At 39.8% G+C, this 15,937-nt stretch overlaps 1 protein-coding gene across 4 annotated transcripts in view; it reads left to right on the top strand.

The window, feature by feature from the left end:
* Positions 1-15,937, top strand: part of PLEKHG1 (pleckstrin homology and RhoGEF domain containing G1) — a 127,476-nt gene that overhangs the window by 59,442 nt on the left and 52,097 nt on the right. The window contains exon 1 of one of the 4 annotated variants that reach the window (XM_019288664.2): positions 15,071-15,136. The exons of the other annotated variants lie outside the window; for them this stretch is intronic. The gene's annotated coding sequence lies outside the window, so the exon portion shown is untranslated. Of the gene's footprint in view, positions 1-15,070; positions 15,137-15,937 lie in introns of those variants that run through there. 4 annotated transcript variants of the gene reach the window in all.

Here is a 15,937-nt window from a genome sequence, read left to right as displayed (position 1 = left end):
CTCTTTCTAAAGATTTGCAAGCTTTCAGTTTTGGATTAGGAAAAAATAGTATTTAAAAAAATTAATAATTAAACCCCCGAAACCAAACAAAATTGACAACAACTCTCTATCTCCCCATAACTGTGTTTGAAGAGAAGAAAAATTTAGTATTCATGCACACCATGAAAAAGAAGTTAGGCTGATAGATTTTACTATGTTTTCAGTAAAGAGATGTCCATTGTGGCTTTGGTGCTACTTGGTAGCTTCAGTAATTTAACCATGTGTCTAGAAGAGAGAATAAAGAGATGTTGTATATGTAAATATGTGCATTTCAGAAGTTTGAGAAGGTTTTGGGTTTGTTCTTAAGTTATTATAATTAATTTAGTATACAACTAATTTATTTTCTTTTGGCAGAGAATAGGATTTTTATTCCCATTTCTCTTGACAGATTAGGTAGGTCTAGGTTGGTGATGTGGTATGTGTGTGTGGTGGGGATGTTACTGTTTTAAGAAGGCCTTTTTCGTCAGTCTTTTCTGCAGACTGTGCAAGGAGTTTGAGTCCTAAACATAGTGCGAATTTATCAAGCAGCATTTCCCAGACAGCTTATGGAAAGCAATCCTGGAGGACTCCCAAACTTAAATAACTGAAAGATACTGCTTGCCGTGCCTGCAGCTCTCTGGAATTGGAATGTAAAACTGGCAGTGGAATAAACGCACTCCCCAAGGAGGCTGAAGATGCTGCAGAGCAGCAGACTGGGAAAAAGAGCTTTCCCGTAAGACCAAAAGACTCTTTTTTTTTTTTTTTTTTTTTTTTTTTTTAATAACCTTATTCCTCTTTGAGGCCTGCAGTGGTGGCAGGTGTCCAGCTCGGTATCAAAACTGCGGTTTTAAAATTGGAATGAAAGGATGGCTCTTAGCCACTCGTTAATCCTGTGCTGAAGGTCTCCAGGAGAGTAACCAGTTACACAGCTTCACAAGTGCACAAGTAATCATGGCAGGGTGGGGTGGGGGGCTCACTCGGCAAATATGTTTCTGGACAATAACATTTCTAGGATATTTGAGAACCACAATACCTCATTATCTGCTATTTGTTGGCTAAATTGAGCAGTATGGTGTATATAGAGTTATGCTCCCAGAGAAAATGAATCTGCATTTGCTGTAGGAAGAGTTTTTTGGAGTAAGCTTTTCCTATTTTTTTCACCTTTTCCATCTTTCCCTCTTTTGCCTGCGTCCTCTAAAAGTTTTCACCAATATTTAGAGTTCTTATAAGATCTTAAAACCAGAATCTTTTCAAAAAATTCTGATAATGCTGGTCTGTAAAACTATGTATGGCTTTTTTTGTTAATCTTATTTTTTTCCTGTACCAGCTGTATAATGTCATGCAGTAAGCACTGAGTATTGACTCATTTAAAATAGAAGATTTATTGTGGTGTTTCAGTTCATTTCTAAAGTAACTTAATTTCCAAGAATAAAGTAGCAAGAAAGTGGCAAATAGTGACACTTTGTATTTTCATGACAAAATTTTCAGAGGAAGGTCTTTCCTGAATTGGTCATTGAGTCGAGCATCACTGGGATGACCAGTCACTGTGACCATTGAAGCTTGTCCATCTCTGTATGCATGTATTCTGTCATCTCAGTCAAGTACCTGAATGTCTTTAATTCACTGCTTTATTGTCTTCAATTCACTTCTTTATGAGGTTAATGAGAAATGTCATTATGTGTGGGGCTGATTTGATCCTCTTGGTAATTGCATTTTATATGGGTTGACATAGCTGTGTAAGAATGAAAGGCTGTGTTCAACAATAAATATGTTATTTCTGGATATTTCATTTGCCATTTCTCTTTGAGGCGGGGGGAAAGAAACAGAAGATACAGAGAAAAGCTGCAGAGTTTGAGTGTTTTAGAGATGCTTCATGATGTGTTTATACATAAACCATTGAAGTGCAAAGTCTTTTTTATTTTGGGTGTCAGCATGATATCTTATTCCAGTCACTGCTAATGTTGTTTTATCTCTAGAGATTGATTTGCAGAAATGTGATGCACAGACACATGTGAAAGCACAAGTAGCTGTTATTGTTAGTTAAAGGTCAAGCAGATCATGGTCTAAGACATATCATTCTAGTTCCCTTTTGTGATTGGAAGATTTGCTCTCTTAAAAGTTATAGCTATAGAAAAAAGGTTATTGCTTAATTTTACTAAATCCTTTCCAGAAGCATTTTTCCCTTTAGCTTACTGACTTTCAGGGAAAACCAAGTTCAACACTTTCTTTTCTATGGTTCAAAATAAGTCACTTGTATGTCTTGGCCTCCATGCAAGTGCTCTATAGAGGATGGATTGAAGTGAAGTTGTACTTGTGGGAGAGTGTGGGAAGAAAGGAAAAGGATACATTTAACACTGCCCAAAGGAATTAGCCGAAATGAGATAGGAAATCCCAAAATGTACATCTGAAGTCACTGAGGCTGACTGCAACTCAGTTTTGTTTGAATCAGCTGATATGAAGTGATGTCGTTCCAGAAACTAATGTGCCATGTGTGCATTTCTTCTCTCTCTCTCTCTCACACACACACACGTGTTGTTAGATTTCTTAATTCCAGTTTAATCAATGAGACTGCATGCCTCATACTGAAGTCTATATTTAAATGAGGATATAAAGAGGATATGGCCTGTCAGTCTGCCTGTCATAAGGTTCTTATGCTTTTTAATAACCCATAACACCTCCCCAGAGTCCTTTGATAGGTAAGGGCATGGGCATGTCTTCTAGTTGAAGCTGCAAGAACCATCTGTCCAGTCTTTGGGACAGCTCAGCCTGATGTTATTTGTGCAGCTCCAGAGTGCAGGTACCTTTGTTCTCCCAGAGGTTTCCAAACACTGGAGCAGTGACAGAGGGGATGACCCTCCTCCCCCTGTAGCCCTTGGGCCATGTACACTGGCCAGCCCGTCCCTATGGCAGGAACAGTTGTGCAGCTGCCCAGCTTGAGCAGAAGCCTGAGCCAGGTGGAAAGGGAGCTGGGTGCCCACAGGACCACTGCTGGTGGAGTGAGCTCTTAGTGGGCTTGAGGGTATGGGATCCAGAGTGAGAGGAGGGAGACAAGCCCACCAGTGGGCTTAAAGCGACTCCCTCAGAGTGCTCTGAGACTGAACTTGTCTGAAAATTAAGATCATAAATGTATTTTTCTTACTATTATATCCTTATGTTAGCATTTAATCCTCTTGCAAGGATTTTAATTAGCATATAAACCAGATAACTGTTTTATTACAGCCTGTCAAAAGGAGTAAGAAAATATTTAAAGACTATTTATTAAGAAAATATTTTTTGAAGATACATTTTTCCTGTGCCTTTAGAGTACAGACAGAAAAACAGCAGAAGGAAATAGCATTATATTATTGTTTCCTTCGGGGATGAATGTCTTGAATGACAAGAGCAAAAATTTGGGGAGGTATGTTTTTCCTGTGTATGGTGTGGGTTTTTTTGCAAGGCCTATAAATATACCTTAATCATGTTTGCTAGCAATGTCAGGGTACTTAGTGCATTTCCACAACGGTGTCTGGGTTTTGGGAATAGCCTAGAGAATACATGTCCAGTTACTGTAATCTTGGATAGGTTTTTGTAATTAATTTATTTTTGTAACCTGGGGCTTTCCACTGCACTGAATACTTGCTGACCTTTAATTTCATTTACTGGAGGGTGGGGAGGAAAGAGGAGAAAAGAAAGGCTTTAGGAAATCCCTTTCCCCACCCTGCAAAAGAAAGTAACTTTCTGTTTAAGTCTTGTTTGGGTTTAAAGGCTATAAGCAGAGGAGAAAGTACACATCATTTTGCATCCGTCATAAAAGCCAAATGTTGAAAAGCAAACTATCAAATATTTAGGAGCATTACAAATTTGATACAACGTCTGTAGTAGATGAGTATATGAGATTTACAAAATGCTTGTAGTCCCTGCTGAGCAACCTTTATGCTGATACATGATTATTACTAATATACTCTTGTTAATATTTCAATAATTCTCATTTAAAGTGGGTATTTTTTATAATGGATTTTGGTTCGGATTAATAATGTACACACCAGATCATGAATCTCTTATGATGCTTTTCTTCCTACATAGAGATCATCTAGTTTTCCCAAACTGAAAGTATTTATTCACACAGTTGCTTACTTTTTCTGCTAGATTAATTTAATCCACTCCTTTATTTCCATTTTAAATCAATACCAGGCATTTGGTATACTAATACTTTTCTCTTGTGATCCAGAATGTTGAATTTGTCAGCTACTTTCCTACAGCTGGAGAAAATCTATTTGTTCATTTCTTAACCTTTTGACATGTCTGTTTTACAAGCCCGGCTGTTTGTGATGGGGGATTGAAGTATAGAGTAACAACTACAGAAGGAAACATCTCTTGTTATGATCAGAGTGTAAACTGAGCCTAATGCAACAAGAGGGGAGTCGGCTTACACAAGATTTTTGCACACGAAAAAAAAAGAAGAGACCCTCTTCTTCCTTCACATGATTGTGTTGAATTTTCATGCGGTGTAATAAAATCTGGATTTTTAAAAGTTTTATTTGCATCTCTTAGACAATATGATTGTAAAATTGACTTGCAAATAGGTTAGACCTATTTCTCCACTGTAAAAGCAGGCTCAGCAAAGTTGCATCTGTATTTTTTTTCTGTTCATGTGGTGAGACAGGTCTGAAAAGTCAAGACCACTGAGCCCTGTGTGAAGTTGCTAAGATGCCCTTGCCATTGTAACAAGCAGGGAAATGCAGGAGTTTGAAGTGTTTGGAGAGGAATCGGTTTCCAGGACCTGCATGCTGAGTGTTTTCTGATGGCTGACCCCAGGCTCAGGAGTGTCCCAAGTCACTGGTGCATGTGGCTGCTGAAGAAAGAAGTAGATCTATCTGTCTTCTGTCTCAGGGTATTAAATCTATCAAACCTTCACTCTCCTACTTTTATCACACGTGGAAATCATAACTGTGGTAGCCTGTCAACCCCCTGACTCTGTGATGCCATGTTCCCCCTGTTCCCTGCCCTAGCCTTGGCCACTCCCTCGGTTTCTCCCTATTGGCTCCTGTACCCCAACCCCGCCCAGGGACCGCCCCTGGGCCCCTGACAAAACCACCCCGCACCCAGACCAAGAGGTCTCTCTCTCTGCCTCCAAGGGGGCTGGGACAGGATGTGATTAAAGCCATCTTAAACCCTCATGGGAGACTCTTCTCTACCTCTTTCATCACCACTGCATTGTAACACTGCTGGCTGCCAGAGCCAGATCGCAGGGCTGTCCAAACTGGACTCTGGGATGTGGCGAATCACACAGCCCTAGGAAACCCCGCTGTGCTCACAGGGAGCTGCAGCCTGCTAGGCAGAGTCCAGTGGTTACAACACATAACCATTATATCAAAACTACTTAACCTTGCCTGTATTTTTCCAGTAAGAGTGAAGGGTGGTAATAGTGGCAACAGATCAAGCTTTGTCCTTCTTTCTCAGAATAAGTTGTATCATCTGGCAACAGATTATTATTATGCCTTATATATATATAATATAAAGTTGAAAGGTTTTTTCCTCTCCTTATGTCATAAAAAATATATCTGAATGTGTTGCAGTGTCAAAGGACACCACAGTAATTACATGTGCTATAAGCACGTGTGAGATGGCTTCTGCACTATACTTAGGTACAGTTAAGGTCTATCTACAGCAGCAAAATATCAGAATGGGCATAATCCTGTTCTGGACCCTACAGATGCACCAGCTGAGGCTTCTGTTGCCAGTGGGACTGGGCATCTGTAGCAGAGAGCCAGCTGTGCCCTAGCTCAGGGCTGATAGCAGACACTGCAGCATCACCTCTGGGTTATGCAGACAAAAACAGCTTGTCTTTTAAGGGCGTAAAACATTATTCTCATGGGCTACTGATAAGTAATTACTAATGAAAAGTATGATTTTTTTTTTCCCCCCATTTTAATAGGGTGGCTATTTTAGCTTCTGATTTAAATACAATAAATGTTTCCTTAAAACTCACATGGCTAAGCACTTTGGAAATCTGAAAACCTTGACATGCTGCATGCGCATCCCTTCTTGTACTACTTTGACAAGTCTGAAGGTTTTTTCCTTTTCTTTCCGTTTTTTTTTTCTCCTTAAAATGAATCTATTTCAGATGAGAATGTGGAGTTGCATAGGGAATTACCTTTATTTGTACAAAGTATAAGCTGTCACTGCCCACACCCATTCATCTCTGTAACAAAGGGGATAAATGAAAGGGGCAAGTGGGAGTGCTAAGGAAGATTCCTAGCTACATCGCTATGTGCGGAGTAATATTACAGGCTCAAAGCAGAACCACCGGTATCAGCAATATGTTCCTAAACCAACTGTGTTAGTCTGAAAAGAGAAAAGCAAACATAAGAGAAAGGAATGTCAATACAGGGGGAAAATGGTGGGCTCCAGTATAACACACTCACTGCATACTGCATAATTTTTTCCTGTTTGCTAATGGTGATTATCAGGTCTTTTATCTTAAATATGCTTCTTGCCACCTCTGGATGTGAGAGACAGTGCTGGCATAGTGAGGCTCGGAGTTTGAACTGTCCTTTTCATAGTAAATAGAACTTGATAATGAAAAACCTTCATGGTCTCTCCACTAACAAACCTGGCAAATCCCTATGATACTTATTTTGCTCCCATCCCTGTATGTCAATATTAGTGTGACTGCTAAGAAAATCGATAAAATGGAATACCACAACTCAGAACCTTACAAATTGGCAATGGTGACTGGTTAAGAGTATTGGGTGGCTAGGCATTCTGTTCTTGCTTTCCTAGGCTTTCAGCCTCTCACATTTCTCCCCGGGCAGTGTCCTTCCATTGTAGAGTTATTGGCAGATGCAAAAGTATTATCAATAAATTATCAGCTGTATCAGGATTTTTTCTTGCATATTCTTGTAACAGAAAATCCTTTTTTCCCTGGGCATGAATGAGTTCTAAATAAATCACATGTATCACATATATCAATGTATGTTAAATGTAGTGATCAAACTGGCTTAGATTTTGTACAATCTTCTGGCAGATACTTGGAGAAACAGTTTGTGTCAATGCTGTTCATTGAATCCTAAAAATGACTTTGTATTATTACACCTTAACAGACAAAGGACATTATGGATATTGAAGCCTCTTCTTGATAATGGCAGTGAATCTGTGCTGTGCTTGTTGGGACATGCTTTTTACCAGCCTCTGGTAGTTTTGCCGTTGAAGATCTCTTACCCATGGTGATCTACTGGCAGCTTCTCTCCATCAGTGTACACATTCATGTCACAGTTTAGCTGTGGCACTCTTCAGTTTTTGATGTTGCATTTTTCTGAGTTGAGATTCGCTGTAACAATTGCCATTCAAAAGGCAGCAATATGACCACAGCCAGTTTGACTATTCTTGTTATGAAGCATTCAGGCCTTCAGTGCAAGATGCCTTTGTCATTATTTTCAAAGAACTTTGCTGTCATCAGGAGGGGAATGTTTCTCCCAGATTGTTTTTCTAACCTTCAAAATATTTTGCAATGGATTTCCAATTGGCAGAGCCTGTGCATAGTTTAAAGATTTGAAGTGTTTCAAGACCATTAGTTTTAAATTGTAAAGAACATGTATTAACTGAAAAATCATTGGAGTGGAAATTCTAGTATCTTTTGGTGTTCTGTTAAGTGATGCTGATCAATTGCAAAAGGGACTTCTTTTACTGTCATGCTGCTTGGCCTGGCAAATATAGCCATTCTTATGGCCTGTGGTATTGAGAGATAAATGGCTTTGGGTACAGAAATAAGTAAAGCTGATTTCATCCATGGCTGTATATAGAAATTAATGCAAAAGAAGAAAAAAATGAAGTAAACCCACCATCCTTCTCTTTTGCTGAATAAAGTTACTTGAACTGAATCAGCTTGCAAAAAGTTTCATCATCTTACTAAATTATTATGGCTGGTCATCTGTTTGTATTCTCTTACTGATTTAATTACAAAACCTTCACAAATCTTTTGTCAAAATCTTTGTTAAGGGAACACTTCAATAGTGACAGATTTTCTACAAAAGTGCAAAAGTGAATGCTTCTTAATGAAATTCTGCCTACGTGAGTCATACATTATAGGTAACGCCAAAGGGGGAAGAGAGTAGGGAATTGCCCAGTTCAACTTCTTTTAACCTGTGCCTCTTTGTAATAAAATAATGGTAGTCAGGGTTTCCAAAGAGATGAGGATTTGAAAAGTGAGCACGCCAGCTAATAGCTGTGGTAACAGGCTGAACGCCGTGGAATAATACCAATGCAGTGGCCTCTCGGTGTGTCTCTGCGCCTCGGAGCTCAATAGTGAATGCGCACCATTGTTCGGCTGTGAAAAGTCTCGGAGCGCTTGGGATGTCAGGGCAGACCGAGGGAAACTGATTTTCAGCTTGTAGCCTCCTTGTCAGAGGGCTGAGAGAAGCCTGGGGGCAGTTGACCATTCCTCACGGCTCCTCTGCTCTACCAGCTCCGTGCTTGTCTGTGGCGAGTCCCCCGCAGGGATCTACCGCTCAGCAGTGTGCCTGTGGGAGAGGACGAGAGACAGGGGAAGGATTTTTTCCCTCGAGATGGGTTTCATGGTTAAATGTTAAGTGAAAGCTTTCCCTGAGGGAAGTTAGAAGGCGACATTTGAATTTAAGAAAAGCATGGGCACAGCAGAAGTTATTTCACTGAGGATTTACAGCTTAATGGTCTAAATTTGATCACAGGTTTTGGAAGAAAATAAATGTTTAACTGTGTGGGGGTTTGGGTGTTTTTTAAATGAAATGAGACTCTAGATAAGTCATGAGAATGGCTCTTAAGTGAATTACCTTGTAAGTTCCCATGTGTATAAGGTACAGAGTTGAGAAAGCTTTGATGTTCTCTCTGTAAACAGGAACAACAAAAGGAATTGTATTTTAGTATGGCTTGTTGGAAAAACCCTGCAGTTCCACCACAGAGTGGATACATCCTCCCCTCCTCAGCCCCCACCCTCACTTGTTTTAGATCGCAAAATTGGCCTTTGTGGACAAGTTTCTCCAAGTCCAGGCTGTGTGTTTTGGGTTTGAGAATTTGATTTGGATTTTAGCTCTAATATTTTTTAAAGGACGGATTTGCTATTTCTTCCTCATATAAAACAAGCAAGTGGAAAACCCAAACAAGGAAAATGGTGGGATTGAATGTCCCTATCTGGAAGGAAGATAAAGTGCAAAGGAAAAATCTGAGAAAAATAACTGCTTTAGCTGTGCTAACTGGATTTAAATAGGAGTCTGTTTTCCCTGTCTCTGATCTAAACACTGGGAAGATTGATCTGAGTTGTTTACTGAATATCAACGGGTTTAGATGTTTATTGTAGTTAACAAGAACTCTGAAAACTGGCCAGTATAGAAGTGCTTGAAGGCTGCGAAAGAGAAGTAAAATGGTACTGACTATAAAAGTCAGAAAAGCGGAAGGATGGTAGCAGACAGTTGTTATCTGATATCTTTTCATGAATGTTTTAAATTTCAGCTACCTTGCTGTGAACCACAAGATGGTGTATTTTTAAGAAGTTTTGTGCCCCTCTCTTGTTTGCATTTGTCAGGGTGGTTTTTCCTCCATACTGACAAAAAATTGCATAATAAATCAATGGTCAGAAGAAATCTGAAGATCCTTTTTTTTACTAACTTTCTTTGTATGGTGTTAGATGTGCTTAAAATTCAGTTAATATACCTCTGAATAGGAATGTTAGAGAATTTTAATACTTTAAAGTCTATAGGATTATTTTTCTGAAGCTGTTGTTAAAGAAGGCACAGGGACTCTGCAATATATGTAGCTTTAATAAAATGACTGTCTGGTTCAAATTAAGCTTTTTATTGCTCTGATAAGAAAGTACAGGGAAAGGCTTATGACTCAGGAAGTCAGCCACTGTGAATTATGCACCAAATGTTCTCTGTAACCAAGTCTAGGCCTCTAATCTGTTTGCTTCTTGCCCTATGGCTTCTGAAGTGTGATTGTTGTCACTGTTAATCTTGAATTCTGATATGTCAATAAGTGTTGCAGGCATTAACACCATCTGCATATGGGTGCAGAGGCTGCACTGCTCTGTACACTGACATTGCAGAGATATCAATCTCAATTCATGCTTTGCTTCATGCATACAAAAACTCTGAGGAAAGTATTGCTTGTTGGGATAGGAATTTTGCTCTCAATGGTTTGTCTTCATGAAATAACAGGAAAGAAGTAGAAGGAAGTATTGTAGACGCTGCAGAAGAGCCTTAAAGCAACTCTGAAAGCGTTGTGAAGACACTTCTTCATCACAAACATGGATCTATTGGAGTGGCTTTCACAGGCATGCCTGAAAAGCTGACAAGGCAGGGAAGGGAAGTTTCATTTTGATGTGGCACTGTATTTTCTCTGTACTGCAACAGGCTAAGGACATTGAGAGGAAAGGCATAAAACATGATGCCCATACTTTAAAAGTACAGAAGTTCCCCCCCCCCTCCATGGGAGCATGGGGCTCCAAGGGGCGATTTGGAAAGACCAAATCAAGGTAAACAATAGTCCTGATGTGATAGGGTCATCAGTAGAAAATAAAAAATGAAGATTTGGGGTGAGTGCATTTTTAAGGATCTGTTGTTTGTGGCAGCAACAAGACACCTTTGATTTTTCCGCTGTGGCCAGTTATTTCACTGCCATTTGGTAGTCTTAGTCTTTGTGACTTTACTTATGTAAAATTCCATACTTAGCTGTAGAAGCAATACAGCGAGAAGACATTGTTTATGTTAAACTCCTTTAAACTTGAACGTCAGCTTGGGGTTTTTTTTTAAATTTATTTTCATTTAAAGGTTTGTGAGATGTCAAAATACTGATTATTGTGTTTTGTAAAAATCCATTGGTCATTTATTAAGTCTGGAGTCCTTTAACTGCCATTGCATATGTTCCTGTTGAACTGGGATTTTGAAAGAGTTGTTAGCTTACTGTTGTAATGCCACCTTAAAAATAAGACCTAATGTTCCCTTTTAGGAGGGTGAGCATAAGAAAACAACTGACTTGAAATGCCAGAGCCGGTCTGTGGTGCAGCCAGACCACCAACATGTCTTAGTTCCAACCTGTGTAGAATTTAAGGATTCTTCTGCCCATGATGTAAACATGAATACTGCTTTCTGCAACTTAAATTTTTATTCAAGAGAGGAAACACAGAAGAAAGTTTTCATTTTATTGTAAACGTAAACATCTGTTAGGAGGATCCTGCTGTTACTATTTCAGTTCTTTCTGTTTCAAAATTCTGGTTGTTAAACTTCTTGAGGGGCAGAGGAGGTTCCAGTAAGTGTCTTTAGTTCAAAACCAAATGGCAGACATCATGTAGCTGTATTTCAAGAAAAATGTCAATTATTTTAAGCTTCTGAAACTCACTTCTATTTGGCATCTAACAGCATCAGCTATTTCAGAGAACCGGCTTTTACAAAATGTGTTTTGTTTCATGCAGGATTTTCACTGGAAAGATTTGTAAGTCAACAGAAAATTCAGTGGCGGAAGCAAACAGCAGACTCTTAAAATGAGTTTAAAAGAACTAATCTGTTTGTGCTAGATATTGTAGTTACAAGTTCTTGTGAAATTGAAAGAGATGAGTTGTAAAAGGATGTCTTCTTTATGGTCACACAATTAAGTTTTTCATTGGAACTAGCAAGAATGATTTACAGATGCTACGTTTCCTTCTTCTGAAACTGTCTCACTCTCAAGTTTATTTTGCCTACTTTACAGTGGGAGACAATCAACATTTTTTAGTCTTAATGTTCTTGGTAAAGCAACAAATGTTGTGTGCTATATTGGCTGCCTAGCCAAGACCTCCCACGAGCTCATGCTGGAGTGGGCTTTGAAAAGTTGCGAACTTCAGCAGCAACTTTAGGTTGCTTAGATGAAATTGAAAACATGTTGGCCTGACAGGACATTTGCTCAGAGCTGTAGATTAGTCCAGGAGGAAGTAGAAACCAGGCCTGACATACCAAGCACTGTTACAGTGACATCGTGTAGCACAGAAAGTCACTAGTAATGTGCCAGCAGCAAGGCCTGATCCTGTGTGCTGCTGGGTGGAAGGAAGATTACATGTGGATTTTCATTCTGGCACTAAAGTTTGAGTGTAAAAGTACTAAAACATTCTAGCATCATCATGTTGAACACTAGCTTTTTACACTTCTTCACTAAATGCCAGTATGGGCAAAGAAGAAAAGGATATAAAAGCTTTGATTGCTTGTCATCTAGGGTATTACTCCTCCATATGCATTCATATGCAAGTCTTCACTGAATTTTCATTGGCTCTGATTTAGAAAAGAATTGAACTGTGCCTTTTTAAAATTCTTTTTAAAGAGGAGAGAAGAAAGCCTTCAAAATTCACAAGGAGATGGAAAACAATTCTTTTAAAAGGCCTGTAAATGGAGGATTGGACCCATGGGCTCTGTTTGTGTTGCAGTACACCAGCAGCATGCGATGCCTTGTTCCTTTTGTTAGGTGTCTCTGCAGTATTGTATACAGATTAAATAGCTACTGCATTGCAGAGAGTTATTAATACATTGCACTTCCAGGGAAGATGTCAGTGTGTCCTTTAGCCTGAATGTACGTTGTGGTTGAGTTGTGGGTGATTTTTTTTCAATTTTGCCGAGAATAACTTACTTTTTCAGTAAATCCTTAGCCAGCTGGAAACTATAGAACAACATCATTCTTAACCTCTATAACCTTCACTTTTTGTTCAAGTTTAGAAAAGTCAAAGCCTTGTTCCAAAATAAAAACAGGTCGCCCTTCTCAAATCTTATCCTGATACACTAAAAAGGTGATCTTATGCCACTGTACATTCACTAGAAGGAAGCAGGAGATGGGGCAGAGAAAGTTATGCAACTCCTAAAATATAATGCAGATAAACAAAATGCATAAAATACCAGAAAATGAGAAGTGGGACCAAGCCATTATTTTTCTGGCACACTGTTTACTGTTTCATTTGTGATGCACATTAGTAAAACAGGAGGCTTTTTGGTTTCCAGTCTTCTGCCCTGACAGCTCTCAGTGCTGTGCATGTTTAAAGTGATGGAGGTTGAGGGGTTGTTCTTGGGGAAATTCTTATGCGTGGGGGAAACTTCTGCTGACTTATACATGGGGATGGAAGGGAGAGCTAAGGTCAGGTGTGGGTGTGCAGAGAGGAAAGAGCAAGACAGAGCTAAGCAGAGGATCTCAGCTCTGTTTCCCTCTTCCCTCCACCCACAGGAATGCTCATCAGAGCTCACTGTGCCAGTTCAGACCAGTGGCAGAAGCTCACACTGCAGTGCTGCAGCCCCTGTTTTTACCCAACCTGCTGAAACAGATGTGGGACACTTTCTGTCACTGAATTTTCAGAGTTCAGGAGCTTTGTCATCACTAAATGATGAAGCTGCTGATATTACTTGTATGTCTTAGGACTTCACAGAATTGACCAAGCTTTGTCTTATGTCTGGTTGATCCTCTACAGGTCTGTCCAGGAATTAGCTAAAATCTGACTTGGAGGTGCTAAAAGCTCTGTAGGCAAGGTGGGCACAAGGTGTGAGGAAGCAGAAGTCCAGAGGAGTGAATTAGCTCCTGACAGAAATATGCGTGCATGTGGAGCATAGCAAATGCCATATTCAAGTGATTTGAATAGCTGGGTGCTGCACTGCATATGTACTGAGAAATTTGGGGCCAGTGTTGGCTTCTCTACTCTATTCTGGAGTGTGTCCAGGACTTACAGATATGTGGTAGCTCTGTCTAAAGTATTTTGCACAGATCTTGCAAAAAGATCTTTTAATGTAAATATGTAAGTATTAAAAAAGTCTTTGGAAGCTGCAGGAGAATCCAGGGAATACACAAGAGAGCACATCTCAACGATCTGTGATGTGTCAGCGTGGCAGGCTGTAAACAACTGATCTTTTAGCCTGGGTAAAAGGGACTTTCACCCCAAGAGCTGTGATGTTTAGATCAAAGTGTTTCACAGCTTTGCCAGTGGTCTCAAGGCTGTCTTTGCTTCCTTTTCTACCTCCAGTTTCCTGCTGAAAGGCGTTGTTCAAGGACTGTGCTCTTTAGGAATACTCTGAATGAAGCTGAGGCCATGTCACATACAAGGACAGAGTTAGTGAATTTCAAGTATAATTTTAAAGATAGAATGCCTCTTTGTGGGCTAGGTTTGAGCATGCAGCTGTGAGAGCACACCTGGAAAGTGGTGCCAGCAGCTGGGAACTCTTCTGATTTCTTTTGCCTCCCAGCTCCAGGATGGAAATGCCACACCTCCTCTGCAGGCAAAGGAGATGTCAGCTTTCTCACGGGTTAGCACCAGCCTCTATCCTTTTTCCTCCTTTTCTGTTTTTCATCTTTTTTTTTACCCCCCGTTTTACTTATCTTCATTGTGATTTAACACAGAGCTCTTGATGGTTTGGTTTTCACATTTTCTTCTCAAATTCATTTCTCTTGCCCTTAAAAGAACCCCAAACCACTGAAGCTTTGAAAGCACTCTGCAAAAGCCTGTTCCTGTTTATGTTAGGGCAGAATAAGATCCAGAATGACTCTATTTCCCGGGATCATCCTATTATATTGCAAGATCATGGAAGTTTCTAACATAAACACAGAAATTTCACAGTACCAGCAAGTGATTTATTTGCTTCACATCCTTATCAATATTGTCTGCAAATCTAGAAGCAAAGCATAACAAATGCTGTGGAAGTGAGGGCTCTATTTGATGTTTGCACAGTGTTATGCCTGGAAAACTGGAAGTTAGTGGGTGTTGCTCAGTGAAGTGTGCATTTTAAAGTTACCCACAGTGATGCCCATTGTCCTATCCCTGAATTGCATGATGTCATATGTCTTTTAAAGCTCGTGGTGATGCCGAACACTGTCGGTGCGCTGGGAAAAAGGCAATGAGAAAGTTGTGAATCAGGTTTCTGTAAAGCCTTTGTGTTTAGGGTTTGATAGATAAAAGCTGACTCATGCAATATTTCTGGCGAAGGAGCTGTACAGACTAGTAAGAGCTTCTCATTTTACCTGAGTGCCCAATGAGCTAATTCGGGAACAGCTGAAGTCAGAGCCCGCGCCTCTCCTCTGCCGCACAGGTAGGTCGTGGGCTCTTCGGAGAGGATTGGAAAATAGAGGGGACTTGTTCAGCCCGGGTACGAGGAGCCAGAGACATTCCTCAGTGGTGAGATACTGTCGCAGAGGATTTTCCCTTGCAATAATGTTCTCGGGTATTAGCGTGCTTGGTTGTGACAGAGGCTATTCTGCTTTAAATACTGCAGGGAGTGGGGGTGGGGGGCAGTAATTGCACTCATACAAGCACAGTAGTTGGTGACTCTTTTCCCTTGTTGTGAGATTTCTGATAAATGGGATTTCTGTTCCTCAAAGTTCAGTTAAAATACTTGGCAGAGTATCCTTTGCAACAGTCGAAACTAGAGATCTAATCCTGCAAATATTGTAGCTCTCTAGTGTGATTTTGTTCACAGAGGGTGTTAGTTTTAGAACTGATATGTGTTCATATAAAAAATTTAGAGATTAAAAATCTGCTGACCTTCACTTGGACAGTATTCAGAGCAAAAGATATAGGGAGTGTATTTAAGATCATTTGGGATTGGTAGTGAATGGATTTTAATCTTTCTCAGTCAGGAAGCTGTAGAGCATTTTTGTTTCTCAATTCCAGTGTTGCAGGTTGAATATGATACTGAATGTAGAAATCGTTCTAAACTAGCTTGCTTAATTGTATCCACAGTATGAATGCTTTATTTTAAATATGACGATATCTCAGGGAAAAAAACAGGAAAGATATTTCTTGTAGTCTCATCACTTTTTTGTAGCTAAACTCCAGAGGATGTGAAGACTGTAATTTCTGGTAATGTTCACTTTGCAGATAACACCTGAGGTGCTCTTTTTCTTGCCAGGAGAAAGGCAACAACAATTCTAATCATGAATATAAATTGACTTGTGAGTTTTTAGTTATGCAGTATGT

This window comes from Corvus cornix, chromosome 3 (assembly GCF_000738735.6).
Source record: "Corvus cornix cornix isolate S_Up_H32 chromosome 3, ASM73873v5, whole genome shotgun sequence".
In the NCBI taxonomy this organism is placed as follows: Eukaryota; Metazoa; Chordata; class Aves; order Passeriformes; family Corvidae; genus Corvus; species Corvus cornix.
Note: the sequence above shows the minus strand (reverse complement) of the source record. Positions and strands in the feature narration are given on the sequence as shown.